Source organism: Lagenorhynchus albirostris, chromosome 6 (assembly GCF_949774975.1).
Source record: "Lagenorhynchus albirostris chromosome 6, mLagAlb1.1, whole genome shotgun sequence".
Classification (NCBI taxonomy): domain Eukaryota; kingdom Metazoa; phylum Chordata; class Mammalia; order Artiodactyla; family Delphinidae; genus Lagenorhynchus; species Lagenorhynchus albirostris.
This window is the reverse complement of record NC_083100.1, coordinates 64143942-64160283: the sequence shown is the minus strand read 5'-3', so window position 1 is coordinate 64160283 and position 16342 is coordinate 64143942. Positions and strand designations below refer to the sequence as shown.

The window sequence follows — 16342 nt, the reverse complement described above, 5'->3', positions numbered from 1 at the left end:
TACAGAGTGAAGTAAGTCAGAAAGAGGAAATCAAATACCGTATGCTAACACATATATATGGAATCTAAAGAAAAAAAAATGGTCCGAAGAACCTCGTGGCAAGACAGGAAAAAAAGACACAGACGTATGGACTTGAGGACACGGGGAGGGGGAAGGGTAAGCTGGGATGAAGTGAGAGAGTGGCATGGACATATATACACTACCAAATGTAAAATAGATAGCTAGTGGGAAGCCGCCCCATAGCACGGGGAGATCAGCTCGGTCCTTTGTGTCTACCTAGAGGGGTGGGATAGGGAGGGTGGAAGGGAGACGCAAGAGGGAGGAGATATCGGGATGTATGTATGTGTATAGCTGATTCACTCTGTTATACAGCAGAAACTAACACACCATTGTAAAACAATTATACTCCAATAAAGATGTTAAAAATATATATCTACATTACTATATTGGCTGAATTTTGTCTGTCTCAAGAATTATATGAGTTCCTTTATATTTTCAGCTTCTCCTAGAATACTACAATATAGAAGACATTCAACATAGTTTTGTTGGGTGAAATAATAGATATTATAGGAGAGGAATTAAGTAGCTGATTAGAGAATCAAAATGTGGCCCAAGCTATCTTTCATCAGTTCACCTAAGAGTGAGGTTTGAGAGAGACTAGGCTCCTACCTTGTGCCACGCCCTGTGCTATGTTGTGATATGTAAGACAGAGTTTGCGCCCAATGATTTTAGGCCATGAAAGGCCATTTGTTGGAAACCTCACTTCCCATCTGCTTTGATGCCTGTTACAGAAATGCAGTAGATGATAGAATAGAGATAGTCAATACTGAATTACTTTTTAATCATTGAATTGCAGAATCATCCACACTTTTCTTACTGAGTTTCCTAATTCTAGCCTCATATGCTAAAATCATGACAAGTTTCACTCCTTTTGATGGCTGCTGGTTTTTTTTCCAGAATTGGATGCCTAAGTGGTGTTTTTGCAGTTGCTAGATTGCCAAAAGTTAACGTGGATGTAGGATGTAAGGGGCAAAGCTGAGAAAAGTTTCTGTATAATCTGTCTCTGTCAAATTTTGAATCTCCCCTTATGGTCTTTTTCTGTGGAGTAAAGGACTCAAAAGAAGAAATAACTTTTTTTTTTTTTTTTTTTTTTTTTATTGTCGTACGGGGGCATCTCACTGTTGTGGCCTCTCCCGTTGTGGAGCACAGGCTCCGGACGCGCAGGCTCAGCGGCCATGGCTCACGGGCCCAGCCGCTCCGCGGCATGTGGGATCTTCCCAGACCGGGGCACGAACCCGCATCCCCTGCTTCGGCAGGTGGACTCTCAACCACTGCGCCACCAGGGAAGCCCAGAAGAAATAACTTTGATAGATGTGTAGCTTTGTTCAGAATGTTTCCTCTGAATTTTTCTGCCACCCCAGCTAATGGTGAATTCTCTCATTAACTAACTCTCTGAGTTTCCGAAAAATATTGGTATTTACGAACAGAAATTGGCTTAGTTCATCTTCTTTGGAATTTAGTTTTTAGAAAACTGGAATGCTTTTTAACCCAACGTCTTTGTGTGGCTTGGTTAATGTTTTTAAAATCTTCTCCCACCTTATGGTGTACATGCTAAATTGGCTCTAGAAATATTTTATGATTTCATTAAACAAAGACATGCTGTAGTGATTATCACTCTACTGATAGGACAGACCATATTTACAAGTAAAGAAAATGGCAGTACTTTTAAATAAAATCATTTCAGTTGATTATAATACTCTAAGTATTATACCCAGGATGTTCTTTGATCACTGTCAGAGCTTACTCCTTTGATAACTTTGTCATTTGGACATTGGCAGTTGTATCACTGCATTCTGTCTCATGGGGATGGTTCCGTTTCCATGGGAGCTGGTTGCCTCTTTCAAAAAGGCAACAATAAAGATGACTGACAACACAGCAGGGCTAGAAATCCTAGGATTAGAATAATATTCTGTGTAAAACAGAAGAAACCTAGCCTTGAGAAGTTACAGCCATCCAAGACCTAGGAGTATAGCATATCATTCCCTCTGAGTAGCACTGTGTGCAGTTAAGAACTTATCACATGGATTTGGGCACAGAGATGTGCAAATCAGTCTTTCTTAAGTGGCGGTTTGCTATCCAACAAGCTGTCCAGAGGTTGAGGACTTGGGAGTGGGTAGTGACAGAAGCTCTGATTTCTAGCGCTAGCCAGTTACTGTGTTGTAAATAGATCACACACATGCCTCCAATTTCAAAGTATCAACGTAATGCCACTGACCACGCAGTTGGGAAGAGATGTGCAAAGCCAGCTCTGCCCAAGCCCAGGAGGGCAGCTCCAGCACACAGTGGCCCCATGCAGGCCCACCCAACTCCAGAGCCCCCTGTGAGCTGGGCTCAGGCCTGTGCTGTGACTGCATCACAGTTCAATCTCTCCCTCCCCTTCCCTCTTCTCCTCTCATCCCAAAACAGGTGTTGCTCCTGAGAACATGCTCCGATCAGCTTTCTGCCTGTGTGTCTCAGGGTCTCAAAGTCTGTTTCCCAGGGACTCCACCTATGACAAGAGAAATGGAAAATTAAGCTCATTTTCATTGAAACTTAGAGAATGAAAACCCTCTGTTCTCCCTTCTAAATTCATCAACAAAGCTATTACCTCTACCTGGTTTCCTAATGAATCACAGAACTTATATTGATAAGCTAATAAATGGTGCTTTCTGTTTTGCTCTGTAGGTCTTTATTCAAGTCCTTGACTGCAGACAGACCATACACACACCAGGACCAAATGTAGCCAGCTGCTGACATCAGAGATTCACACTGCAAATTCCTTTGTTGCCATTAAGAGGGCTGTAGCAAAACTGGAGAAACTACATCTCATGTCCAAATATTTTACTATCTTATTTGTCCTATTCTGTTACTAAAGTGCTTCATAGCTAACTCTTGGGTGGAGGCAAAACGAAATGAATGGACTCCTCGGAATAAATGGCACTAGCAAAATTTCTTTTTGCCACATGAATCAAAAAAGAAGAAAAGATATTTATGAGGTGTAATAGGAAAATGTACTAGAGCCACTATAATTTTTAGGCCTGGTAAAATTATAACTTAGATTAAAATGTGGGTGACAAATTTTGAATCTAGGCTCTTTTCCCAGAAAAACACAACAATTTATATAGTCAATTTTCAGTTATCTGCCCAAGGAGAAATAGCAATAATGGCAGTTACCCAAAAGAGTAGATAATGAACAAATTCATTTCTATTTGACTTTGAAATATTGCTTCATATTCTAAAACCAACATTTGGATGTGGATGCATTTTATATTCTGGAAAGCTGTGATGACTCTAGCTTAAATACTGAAACTGTGCTTTAGAAATCAGACTAAAGAAAGTGGCTTATGTTTTCCATCTGGTCTGGTACAGTACGTTCCTATTTTCTATATTATTGCTGAGAATAGCTATCATTACCTCTTAGGATAATGTTAAGTTTATCTGAAAGCAGAGAAGAATTGCATCTATGTTTCCTAGTTTATATTTTCCCAGAACTGATTTTGATTGAAAAGACACCTTCCTTCCCTGCCCTGGTTTGGCTAAAATTACTTTTAAAATATTTTGTGTTAAAAAAAGTTAAACAGAATGAGTGGTAAAGGTAAGGAGTTATACCTAAATAAGATTTAAGGTTTAAACTGAAATATCTGCCCCTGAAAAACTGAGTTAGCTGTATAGACATTTTCCATTTGTATTTTGGCCCTACTTTGATTATTTTTCATTCGGTAAATACTAATATGTAAATAACAGTACCTGGTATAGGATCCGGCTCACGTTAGCAGCCCGTAACTGCTCATTTCCTCTATTCCTTGCTTCCTTCCTTTTCTTCACTCAATAATATTTTATATAAGATGCTTCATATTAATGCTTCATACACTTTAATAAATGTTTATGTCTTATTCTACTCTTTCTTTGTATAGACAATTCTATAAAAGCAAGGACTTTAAAAAAATATATGCTAGAATGAAACCTTCCAGGTCTTATTTTCCCTGTGTTGACATTCAATACATGTTTCCTAAAAGCTACCTCCATGGAAATTGATTTATCAACATTAAGCAAATAATCTGTTAAGAGCCATAGTATTTTAAAGGGTAAGAAGGAGGGTGGATGCAGTCTAAAAATGGACCACGTGCTCTCTTGTCTTATTCATGGTCATGCGGCACCCTCCTATTCTAGAACAATATATTTTTACATAAGGCAGAAGTATACCTAGCATTGCAGTGTTTTGATTGTTTGCTTTGAGGCTCCTTTGCTTTCGTATTTGACTTAATAAGTGATTGGTGTTTGAGCAGAGTTGATTATCTCTCCCTTTAAAGATCTGAATAGTATCTTCAATGGAACACTGAGAAAGCGCTAGTGAAGTGGGTTAAGAAAATAGCTAAGCTAATTAGGCCTGTGTTCAAACACTTGGCTCCGCTCATACCAGAGTGACATTAAACAAGAAGCTGGCTCTCCCAAGGTCATGGTTTTCTTATTATTAAAATGAAGGTAATAACATAAAACAAAGTGGGTTTTGACTATGATTATAGATAATAAATGCAAGAAAATTAGCATACAGTAGGCATTCAATAAATGTTGGCATTTGTTACAAATTGTAGCGAACACTTACTGAGTGCCTACCTTTTAAGTACCATTCTAAGCACTTTCTATGCACTGATTCATTTAAACCTCAGTGCAATTCTGTGATTCAGGTACTGTTGTTGTCACCGTTTTGCACATGGAACTTAGCTTACGTCACAGCAAGCAGCTGAGTCAGTATTTAAACCCATCCCATTCACTTAACCATCACACAATACCACCTGTCATATAAACAGAGCAGACTTTTAGCAGACGCTAGAACCAGCAGGTGGATCCAGTGCGACCCACTCATGCCTCTGCCCATATCCCTCACTCCCACTTTTCACATCTGGCCATGCTGAGGGCCATATTTTAGTCACTTGGCTTTACCCAGAAATCCCTCCATAATATGAATAGTGAGAAGAGAGAATTATACCCCTCATTATGAAGGGTTATATAAATACAGCTTGGGACCCAAGGGTCAGATCAGCTGGAAACAGCTTCTGATTGGCTTCTAGTCTGTTATGCAGACAGGTCTGATCAGATGCAGCCGGTCTTAGAGTGGTCACGAGTCGTAAAGGAAAGGGATGAGGCTCATGTCTAGAAAGCCCAGCTCTGCCACTAATTAGCTGAGTGTCTTTGCACCACGGCTTCAGTCCTCTGGATCCTTCTTCATCCTTGGAAATTAAAGATGTTGCCCTACATCTTAGATCTCATGGCTACTCAGGAGCTAAACCTAACCCTCAGGTGGGCTTTGGCTTTAGCTGTTTGACCTGCACAAAGTTTTGTTTTGTTTAATTGGATTCTATAATATAAATTCAAAAGGTTTCACCTAAAAATCTGTGTTTCTGTCTTCCCTTGAGAACCTGAAGTCATGGCATTTTTGAGCCTGTTTTTCCTTATGGCATCATTGGAAGCTCACGTCTGTGGGGCAGACGTGAGCTGTGGCTGCCCGCTTCAGATGGGACATGTGCTCACCAGTTGAGCATGGCTCTACCACTCCCTGCTGTCTCACACCCAGTCTGCTTCCTCTCTTACCCTACTTGCCTAGTCTTGTAGGAATATAGGTTTGCAATCCTAGGACCAGCTCTGATGTTTATTTGTTCATTCATTTATTACTTTTTTATTTGATCAATGTCTGTTCAATGCTTACTTACTTGCCATTCTGTATATTGTGCTTATAGCCTAAATACAAAGTTTTCTTTCTAAATGACAGCATTTCTGCCTACATTTCTCAGAGTCTGATTAATTTCCATTGTTTCTAAAGTGTTCTTTCTTCTTCTTATCCACCTAGGAGCCTGCAGTTTGCTAAGCAGCAGCTTCTCCTGGCATGAGACACTGCAGATCTCCTCACCAGACAGGCTGAGACTATGCTCTGTGCCCTGCACCTGGAGTAAGAAGAAGAACAAGCAAGGTTGGTCCAACAGGTGGGAGAAGGACGCACTGCTCAGTTAGGTAGGCCACCACACCATCACTGTGGAAAAATAATAGCAATTCTGTAAAATCAGACATCAACATCTAAGAACTCATGAGTAGAGAAAAAAATTTATTTTTCTTTTATTAATATTTAGCTACTATGATTCATAAAATAACCTTACCATAAATGCATTGTTCCTGAATGATACAGGAGGAAAAAACTGATAGCTAAAAGAGGTGTCTTTTTTAAAAAATTCATATTCACAAGTGTCCATGAAACCTTTGACTGATTTTAATGATAGCCTCTTTTAAAATGAAATAGTAAGGAACTAAAGTATGCCTTAGGTGGCCTGAGACAATGCCTATTTAAAAACCCATTTCTCCAAGGTCATAGCTAATGGATTCTTGAATTTTCTTTGCTGAAATAACCTTGTCCCACAGGCAATTGTACTTCAATTATTTCTCATTTTGCTTGAAAATAGTAGTATGTCATATAGGAAATGATGGTATAGTTATAAAAAGTGTCTAAAATAACACTCATTAAAACGTTTTTATTTAAAATGATAAAAGGCAAAGACAAACACTCAGAATATTCCTCTATACACCAACTTTTTGCTCTAAATGATACACTAAGTTTATAAAAATGATCGCAGCCTTCCTGGAGTGTGGCTCGGGAAGTGAAGCACCACACTGACAAGAGGTAACTTGAACCATACTTTTATCTTTCCCACCATCACCTCTGTGATTTGGGCCAATAACTTAATCCCTCTAAACTACAGTTTCCTGGCCCATGAAGTGGACAGTTAAGTGCCTTCTAAATACCAGGTTCATTGGGTAGTAGAGTCATTTTCAATAAATAAATAAATACCAGGTTCAGTTTGACAATAAAGCACAACTGTGAGTGGAGGGCAAGGAGGTAGCTCTGAGCTAATTCCCTGCAAGGTAATTTGTCAAAAGTAAATTCAACAAAATGCCCATTCACCAGAGTCCTCTCTTCTTTTCAATATTTACAAAGTTTACAGCACTGTGCATTGGTTATGTTGGTTTTCGCCACCTTTGGAGATTCCTGTGAGGCTTTAGTTGAGAGTTTCCCAATTGCTAACAGCATTGGAAGGAATACCCAGTTCATCTTTGCCTTGCCCCCCCTCCCCATGGTGTGGAGAGAGGATCCCCTGATAAGGAGCGAGGGAGAGGCGTCAGCACCCAGCCAAAAAGGGCCTCGGCAGAGACATGACATTATCACCATAAGGATTCTCCAAATTCAAGACAAAGAGATTCAGTATTTAAATCTATTAGGTTGATTAACCATTTTTGAGAGCTGTTTCATGGAATTAGCCTGCTGACATGGTCCTTCCTCTTAGAGATCTTACAGTTCAATGGAGGAAAACAACTAAAACCAAAACAGAAAATAAGTAAATAATATAATTAAGAATTGGGATAAGCACTATGGAAAACAAAAGGGATGCTAAGGCAGTGGAGAGCTAGAACTTGCTTCCTAAAGGGTGATTATGGGAGGTGTGAGAGTCAAGGGTTCCATTCCCTTCCCTTTCCTGGTATGTGATAGGATTGCATTGCCTTGGTCTCCGTGGGGTTCCATGGGGTATAGGATCTGACCTGGCTCATCAGTTGTGTCTAGAAATGATATGTGTCACATCCACACTGGAGCATCTAAGTGTTGTTGCTCTTCCTTGTGGCAATCTGACAAGTGTTGTGGTCCGAGACGTGGTTGCTCCGTTAACCTGGAACTTGTGTGAGTTCCAAGAACAGAGTGCCTTCAACCAACCTACAATATGGCTGGATTATAGTAAATCAGGAAAAAGTAGTGAATAATCTTTAGAGTTCCTTCTACTCGCTCAACTCTTGCCTGTTCTGGCTCTGAGGCTATTCTCATATTTATATTCCTGGCAATGCTTTAAGATAGATTAAGTAGCTTGACTCTAAATGCCTTTGATTTGTTTACACAAATCAAACTCTCATGTTTTATCTCTCGCCTCTGGATTATGACCATTTTTATCAAGAACTTGGCATGTGGGTTATTGATATGATAATGCAATCCTAATGCTGTCTCAGAAGGTGAGGGCCTCTATCCTTTCAGTCAACACTGAGGTGCACTTGTTTATATAGGCCATTCATAGCGGAGCTGAGACTTGGGATGAGAAGCCCCCAGCATTTTGCATTTGAATAATATGTAATATTGTGCGATTTTTAAGCTCTCAGCTTTTCATATCAATTTCTAATATTCCAGCAACAGAATCTAGGGAAAAACCCACATTTTCACAGGACTCGTCACAGCCCATTTAATGTTTATGTAAGGGAGATTGTCTTTTGCACTGAAGATCTTTTTTGAAACCAAAATGAGAACCCCTTAGCGAAAAACAAATTGCATGAGATGCAGTTTATCTTCTTTGGAAGCAAAAAAGAGCTGAGTCAACCCTCCTGGGATTTGACAACTTAGGTATTTCTTTATCCCTGACACTGCTCAGATATATCTATCTATCTATCTATCTATATCTATCTATATCTGTCTGTATCTATAGATAGATATATCTATCTATATCTATCTATAACTGCCTTTACTGAAGTTTGGTGGACTTAGAGGAAGTACATCCATCTGATATTACAGTCATTCTTGTACAGTGTTTAAAGTCTTAAGGATTTTTATTGAGGTGAATGAAATCCTGCCTAAGAAAAAGTTGAAGAAGGGAAGGGAAGTGGATCTAGAATAAAAACAGGGTCCTTAATATAGTTCAGGCTCAGTGCTAAGTGCTTTCATTTGTATTATTACCCCCATACCATGGAGGCAGTAGCCCAGAAAGGTTATGATCACCCAGCCAATGACTGGCAGACCAAAGAAGGAACAGAGGTCTTCTCCCTCTCAAGACCCTTCTCTTTCCTCTCGACCGCTAGAGAGGAAAAAGTCTAGAGTGTAAAAGTCTACCTTTACCATCGCCATAATTAAATGTAAAATGGCCATGTCCTGCATTTCTGTAATCTCCAGAGTTGTCCCCTAAAAGGTAAACACTAGATGACTCCTGATTTATTACATTTATTACATATCTAGGTTCAGAAGAGCTTTTAAACAGAGCTGGTTGTAATAAGCTGTGCTCCACTAATTGCATATCTTCCCTTTGTTCGGCCTCATCCTGTATAATTAGCACCGTCTTAAAAATAGAAGTTTTCTGTGACATTAAAATTCTTACACAGCACACCCTCTAATTATTTCATATCTTCACATTACGGACTAAGATACTCATGATGGAGGGGGTAATTCTGTTTGTTATTTAATTAGTTATGGAGGAGTTCAGGAAAACCAAGAAAAAAAAGATTATTGAAATAATTTCTACTTGGCTCTCAGATTTTTTCTCACAGCCTTACTCCCTCCTGGCTTCAGACCTCATCATTTTTGGTACCAGTGTTAGTTATGCCTAGGATCTCTTTCTATTAAAAACTTACCTATCCTTCAAGATCTACTCAAAATCCCCTCCTCTGCAGGCCTTTCCAGATGTCCACCATTAAAATTAAGCTCCATCTTCCATACCACAGGGCACTAATCTTATAGCATCTCGCTGCTTTGTATTATAGGGATGGGAAGTAGGGCAGACATGGCTGGTGACTTACTCAGATTTCTTCCTGGGCATATAACTAGACAGCATGCCCTTGCCTACCTTATGAGTTGGGTGTGATCAGAGGATGAATTTCTAGTAATGGAATACAAGTGGAAGTGACATGTTTCCTTTTGGGGCCAGGATTTTTAGGAGGTAAGTTGCTCCATGCTTGCTGTCCCCTGTTGACATCTGCATGAGAGAAGCCTGATGCCCTCAGAGATGGAGGGAGCTGGGGCTCCTGGGTCACCAGGTGGAAAGCTTTCTGACCAAACAGGAACAGCCTCATTAGGCTGAACAAGAAATAACCACCTATAATGTTAAGCTTGGAAATTTAGGGTTTATTTGTTACATCAGCTAGTGTGGACATACCTACCACTGTGTGTGCATGTTTGTAAGCGTGTGTCTGTGTGTGTGTGACTCCCTCTATTTCAGAAGCCTCAAAAGGACTGGAACAACAACAACGAAAAAAATCACCCTTCGCTGTGAGCAAAGTTAAACTAAATAGATGCCTTATTTGGAAATGGAGCAGATGGTCATCAAAATGAAGAGTGGAGGGGTCTCTAAAACATCTCTAGTATCGGGACTGCCATTTTCTCATTTACAAGAAGCTGTCTAGAATTTTGAAAATAATCTTATAGGTGACCAATTTAGGGTAGAGAATGAAAGGGATACCCAGGTAGTTCCTATATTAAAATGTGTCCTAGTTCATTACTCATTCAAACATTCATCATTCTTTGCATCAACAAGTAGGTTATTCAACACATTCTATATGCCAGGCAGTCCTCTAACAGTTCTGATCAATCACAGGCTTGCCCCCAGCTCACTCCAAATACACAGTCCACATAGCCAGCAAGTCATCACACTACTGAAGTTGGACTCAGCTTCCCACCCAGGTTTTCAGGTTCCTCGTCTATAAGAGAGAATAATAATATTATCTACTTCTCAGATTGTGTTGTAGTTTTAATTAGACAATTATTTAAATATAATGACTGTAAAATTTTTAGCACTGTGCTTCACACTTGAACTTGATAAGCATTCAATAAATCCTAGCTGCTATTATTCCTATGAATTTAGATTAATACTATAAGATTGTGTAACCAAAAATTCTGACCAGACAGAGAGGGTGTGTGGAATACAATTTCCCTTTAGAAGTGATTCCTGATACGAGAGTTGAGAGGTTGGGAATAATGTTCCACATTTTAAAAAATAAAAACAGTATGTGCAAAGGACCGGTGATGAAGCATTTTTGAGGAACTGAAAAAAGTAAGAGTAACGGAGTACGGAGAGCAAGGAGGAAAGTGCTGCAGGATGAGACCATGCAGAGCCTTGGGAACCACCATGTAGCCACGCTAAGAACTTGGCCTTCTTCCTAGCACAAGAGAAGGTCATTGAATGGTTTCAAACGGGTAGTGGCCAAGAATGATAAGATCATCTTTATTTTTTAGAAAGATCATTGTGGCTGGAATGCAGAGGTAGACCACTTGATAAGTTACCATTGGAGTCAAGATAAGGAATGCCCATAGGTTGGACATGGCAGTGACAGTGGAGATGGAGAGAGGTTATAAGGTATGAAAAATTTCTGAAGCGACATTGACAGGACATGGTGATGGATTAAGTACAGAACTGAGGGGGAGAGAACTGTTAAGAATGGCGCCTGGTCTTTCAGATAGATACGGGCACATTTCACAGAGATAGAGAACCCTAAAAGAAGATCAGGGTTGAAAGATCATGAACTTACCTTTGTTCATGCTGCATTCAGGTGCCCCTCAGATATCCAAGAATACACACCAAGTACACAGTTGGATGTATGGGTCTGGAGCTCCTTAGGTACGTCTGAGCTAGAGTGTGAATTTAAGAATTATTGGCATATAGATAACAACTGAGGCCAAGAGCAGGAGAAATTTGCTTAGAAAATGGGCAAAACTTAAACTGAGAAGAAAAGAGGGCCTAGGACCCAGCCTGGAGGAACTTGTTAGCAAAGGAGGCTATATTAAGCAGGGTTCTCAAGACAAACAGAACAATAGGATGTGTGTGTATTAGAAGAGTGTTATAAGGAATTGGCTTAAGTGATTGCGGAAGCTTTGTAAGTCCAAAATCTGATAGGGGAAGCCAGCAGGATGGAGACTCAGGAAAGAGTTGCAGTTTGAGTCTGAAGACAGTCTGCTGAAAAACAAGGATCAGTCTACATTGTAGATCAAGTCCAAAAGCAAGTCTGCTGGAGAATTCCCTCTGGCTCGAGGAAGATCAGCCTTTTGTCCTATTCAGGACTTCATCTAATTGAATGAGCCCCACCCCTCCATACACACACACACACACACACACACAGACACACACACACACACACACTATGGGCAACAATCTGCTTTACTCAAAGTCCACTGATTTAAATGTAAGTCACATCCAAAACACCCTCACAGGAACATCCAGAATAATGTTTCACCAAATATCTGGGCACCATGGTCCAGCCGCGTTGACCCATAAAATTAATCATCACAGAGATATACAAGAAAAGCAGACATAGTGGTTGTTTCTCAGGCTCTGTAGTAGTTGCTAGGAACACAGCCTACATCATGGTTTACAGTCTGAGCCCAGGGGCCAGACAGCTGGGTTTAAATCCTAACTTTGCTTTTTACTTACCCTGTGGCCTTAGGCAAGTTATTCAAGGACTCCATGACTTATCTTTAAAATGGGCACAGAATTACCCACCTCTGATGGTTGTAAAAACTGAATCAGTTAAAAAACATAAAGGGCTTAGAAAACTGACTGAACATAGTAAGTGCTCAATAAGCATTTGCTCTTATTTTTAAGGCAGACGTGGTCTTTTTCCCATGAAGTGACAGGGAGCATCACAAGCAGACAACAGTGTAAGGAAGGCAAATGCAGCAGAAACACCTGACCTCATCTCAGATGAGGGCCTGATCTATAGAAGGAGGAGATGGCTGTCCCACTTCAGTGCTTTAGAGAATTCTAGAACTTGCCCATCCTTTTTTCTCCATGTGAAGATACCTGCCACGTGAATGGCTTGTGAACTTGTGGAATAAGCCCCTCCTTCACTCTTTCCTGATAAGGCCCTAAAGGACTCCGTGTTAAAATACAGATGTTACCTAAAGCTCTGTCAGTATCAGCCTCAATAGCTTGAGGTGGATTCCTTCTTGGATAAACTACTCAGGTTCTAATGGAACATTGTCTTTGTTCAACTGAGGCAGGACTGAGGAGGCTCTTGGAAGCTAGGAAGTAGTTGGGGAGACAGAAGAAGACAGATGGGAAGGAAAGGGGAGGGAAGGAACAAAGAGGGTGTTAAGAGAAAGTCAGAGGACGGCAGAACCCTTCTTGTTACCCGGAATTTCCCCTGGTGTTCACTCTCCTCCAGGCCTTGTGCCCATTCATGCCTGGGGACCCTTGAAATATTTTCCCAAATCCTTTACCTCCTTGCTTTAAATAAGTATTAATCTTAAGGTTTGTGTTTTATTTTTTCCCTACTATGGGCCAAAGTAGTTTTCCAGAGAGAGGCTACCAGTAGAAGACAAGCGTGTTGCTAATTCCACATTATCATATTGAGTACAATGTAAATACTTGTTCCCTTAGGACACGCTTTTCATTTCCACTTCTGAACGGCAATCACCCCTTTTCTCTGCCCTACCCAGGGCGGTTGTTCAGGAAGCAGAGCCCCCTTGACCCCAGCTCCTGTAGCAACTGGAGAAATGGTGACTGTGCATTTGCCCCTCCGTCTTAGTCCCAGGCTTGGGCAGAGGGTCTGTGCAATAGCACTTGGATCCACTCTCTAATCTCTTTAGACAGTGCTGAGGTGTTCGATGTATTACCCTGCTTGTAATTCAGTATCCACTGTGAGTGAGCACGTTGTTTTATTTTTCTTTCTAAATGAAATACTGATAAAGATCTTGTGCCATGACTAATTCAGAGCTCATTTCCTACCTTTTGCCTGTGATTCCTTCTGTTTCAGTCCTGCAAGCTAAGGCTTTATTTAGTCACTTCTCTCTCTCTTTTCTTTTTTTTTCCTATTTATTTATTTATTTATTTATTTTTGGCTGTGTTGGGTCTTGGTTGCTGGACACGGACTTTCTCCAGTTGTGGTGAACCGGGGCTACTCACTGCAGTGGCTTCTCTTGCTGCGAAGCACGGGCTCTAGGCACGCGGGCTTCAGGAGTTATGGCACGTGGGCTTCAGTAGTTGTGGCTCACAGACTCTAGAGTGAAGGCTCAGTAGTTGTGGCACACGGGCTTAGTTGTTCCGCGGCATGTGGGATCTTCCGGACCAGGGCTCGAACCCGTGTCCCCTGCATTGGCCGGCGGATTCTTAACCACTGCGCCACCAGGGAAGCAAGCCCCTAGGCACTTCTTTTTATTTAGACAGAGGTTGGGGCCCTGCAGTTTCCCTCAAGATGGGCTTTTCTGAACGTTCTTCAGCTGGGCAGAGTTGCAGGCCCACCTGCATTTGGTTCCTACATTTCTCAGTCACATTCCCTGAGTGGCATGGCCTCAGTCACACAGCTGGGAATGGGTCGTCCCTTGACTCCCAGGCTTGTGCTCTGCCCACTCTACCAGTCTGCCCTCCAGGGCTCACAACACGCTCCTCTCATGCCTGAAAACCAGTGAGGTTTTCCCTTAGGCCCCCAGAGCCCTGGGAAAAGGAACTGGCAGGAAGGGCAGGAGCCAGTGTCCTACAGTCATTGATGGTTCTCTTCCAGAACAGCTCCCCAGGCAGCTGAGCCAGAGCTGAGGAAGAGGAGACCCAGGAGATACCGGGGTATCTACATTCTAGCTCAGGGGCCTGTTGCTTCTCTCTGCCCCTGTGGAGGTCTCTGAGTCCCAGACCCTCAAAGAACCTCAAGGAAACTGATTAGGAGATGCCCTGTCAGGAATGAGGTGAGGGTAAGGAAGGAGGTGCTGGTCTGGTACAAAGCGAGGCTCAGAGAAGGGATGAAGTTCAGGGACGGGGTGAGAGTCAGGGATGCCGGTAGCACACAGAAATATTGGTCAGTAAAGCACATGGTTTTACACTGTCGTCTACCAAGTGTCCTCCACACCAAAACGACCATGCTAGACATTCAGAGGCACAAGCCCAGGCCCCGAGGACACTGAACTGACAAAATATACAGAAGTCAAGATTCGGACACCAACACAATTTGTGCCTCTTTCCTGTGTCCGGTGCCTCACAGCTCATCTCATTTATTGCTCAAGACAGCCCTGCAAGTAGGTGTTTGTTCATTCACCTGACAATTGAGGACAGCTGAGGAAACGAGGCTCCCGAGAGTGAGGTACGCGGAACGACACAGATGATGCTTTCAGGAAGCAGGATGCAAGATGGTCCATTTAGTCACAGAGAACAAAACAGGCTGTACTGCTTCTGCTCCTAAAGGCTGAGCACATGGTCAGCTGGGAATCTGATGAGCTCCTCAGCCACTGTGTTCCTGGCCACAGGTATCCTCAGTCCCCCCGGACTAGGGGGCTGGATTGGCCTAGACTGGCACCCAGGGGAGACTGAGTGCGCGACAAGAAGCAAGCAACGCCTGCCACGCGCAGATGGCGGCTGAGGAGCCGGGAGCCAGGCATATGTTCTGTAAATAGCGCTCACCCTGCCCTCTCTCTGGCTACAGACCTGGCCCTTCCCCTTCACTGCAGGGCTGCTGCCCAGGAGTTGGCTTTTCTGATGCTGTGTTTGTTTATGGCCTTGGATGCACTGTAACCAAAGTCCGTCTCAAGCTGAGCCTCAGGCACTGAGCAGACTGGAATGGAAACTGGGACATGATACAATTCCTAGGTTAAAAAAAAAGAGAAGTCCCCAAGGGCAGAAGTTGGGTCAGGGCTGGCCATATCACGGGGTTGCCCTGTCTGTGGCAGGGATTCTCAGTGGATTTCACTTAGCCCTGGAGAGACAGCACAAACGGATCCTTGAGCACAGAAAAGGCATCTCCAGGAAGCAAAGGTGTCACAGCCCAGAGTGGTTGCTCTCTCCCCTGCCCTCCTAGAGTAGCTTTGCTCTTAGCTCTCTACTGCATTTATGATGAAGGACTGATTTCCTGGTCACCTCAACACTTACTCAGCTATGTGCAGGGCCCCATACTTACAGCCTGCGACATGTCCAATGCACCTTTGGCTCCCTGGCACCCAGCCCAGAGCCAGAAAGTAGTGGGTGCTCTATAGATGTTGGTCAGATAAATGAGCAAAAACCATGTAGTTCCAGGATTTGTAAAATGCCCTATGATATGAAATGGTCAACAAATCCTCCTTCGCCAATAAAATCTACCTGAGATCACATAAATGGCTTCTCATAACTTCCTAACAGCACAGGATATCCCTTGGACCCTAGTGAAGTAAGTCCAGTGTATGATGAACTGCCTTATAAATTAATGAACACCACCCTTTAGAAAAATGGTCTATTTCATTTGAAATGGCCAGAAATATGAAAGGCAGTGGTCACATAGTTGATGTGAAAGTTACCATAGTGGTTCCTGATATCTTTTCTGTTACAGTCCACACAGGAGATGAATTTCTCATGGGTCATGCACCCCCAACAGGAGAGCCAAACCACACCCCTTCTTTGTCTTGCAGGAAAGTAAATCCAAAGGCAAGTGAGTAAAATCAGTGTCTTTACGAGAATAAACTTGAATCTGCTCTAATTTTATAAATTGAACCCCAATTATGGACAGCCTTTATTGCGTGCTTACTACATGCTAAGCATTGTGCCATGAGCTTTGCATATACGATCCTATT

The 16342-nt window shown here is 42.1% G+C and overlaps 1 protein-coding gene across 10 annotated transcripts in view; it reads left to right on the top strand.

The window, feature by feature from the left end:
- The window catches only part of B3GALT1 (beta-1,3-galactosyltransferase 1), a 112812-nt gene that overhangs the window by 62683 nt on the left and 33787 nt on the right, over nucleotides 1-16342 (top strand). For 4 of the 10 annotated variants that reach the window (XR_009541165.1, XR_009541161.1, XM_060152723.1 and 1 more), the window contains exon 2: nucleotides 5885-6004. The gene's annotated coding sequence lies outside the window, so the exon portion shown is untranslated. Of the gene's footprint in view, nucleotides 1-5884; nucleotides 6046-16101; nucleotides 16201-16342 lie in introns of all 10 variants that reach the window. The other 6 variants (XR_009541162.1, XM_060152720.1, XM_060152719.1 and 3 more) reach the window with 3 other exon arrangements.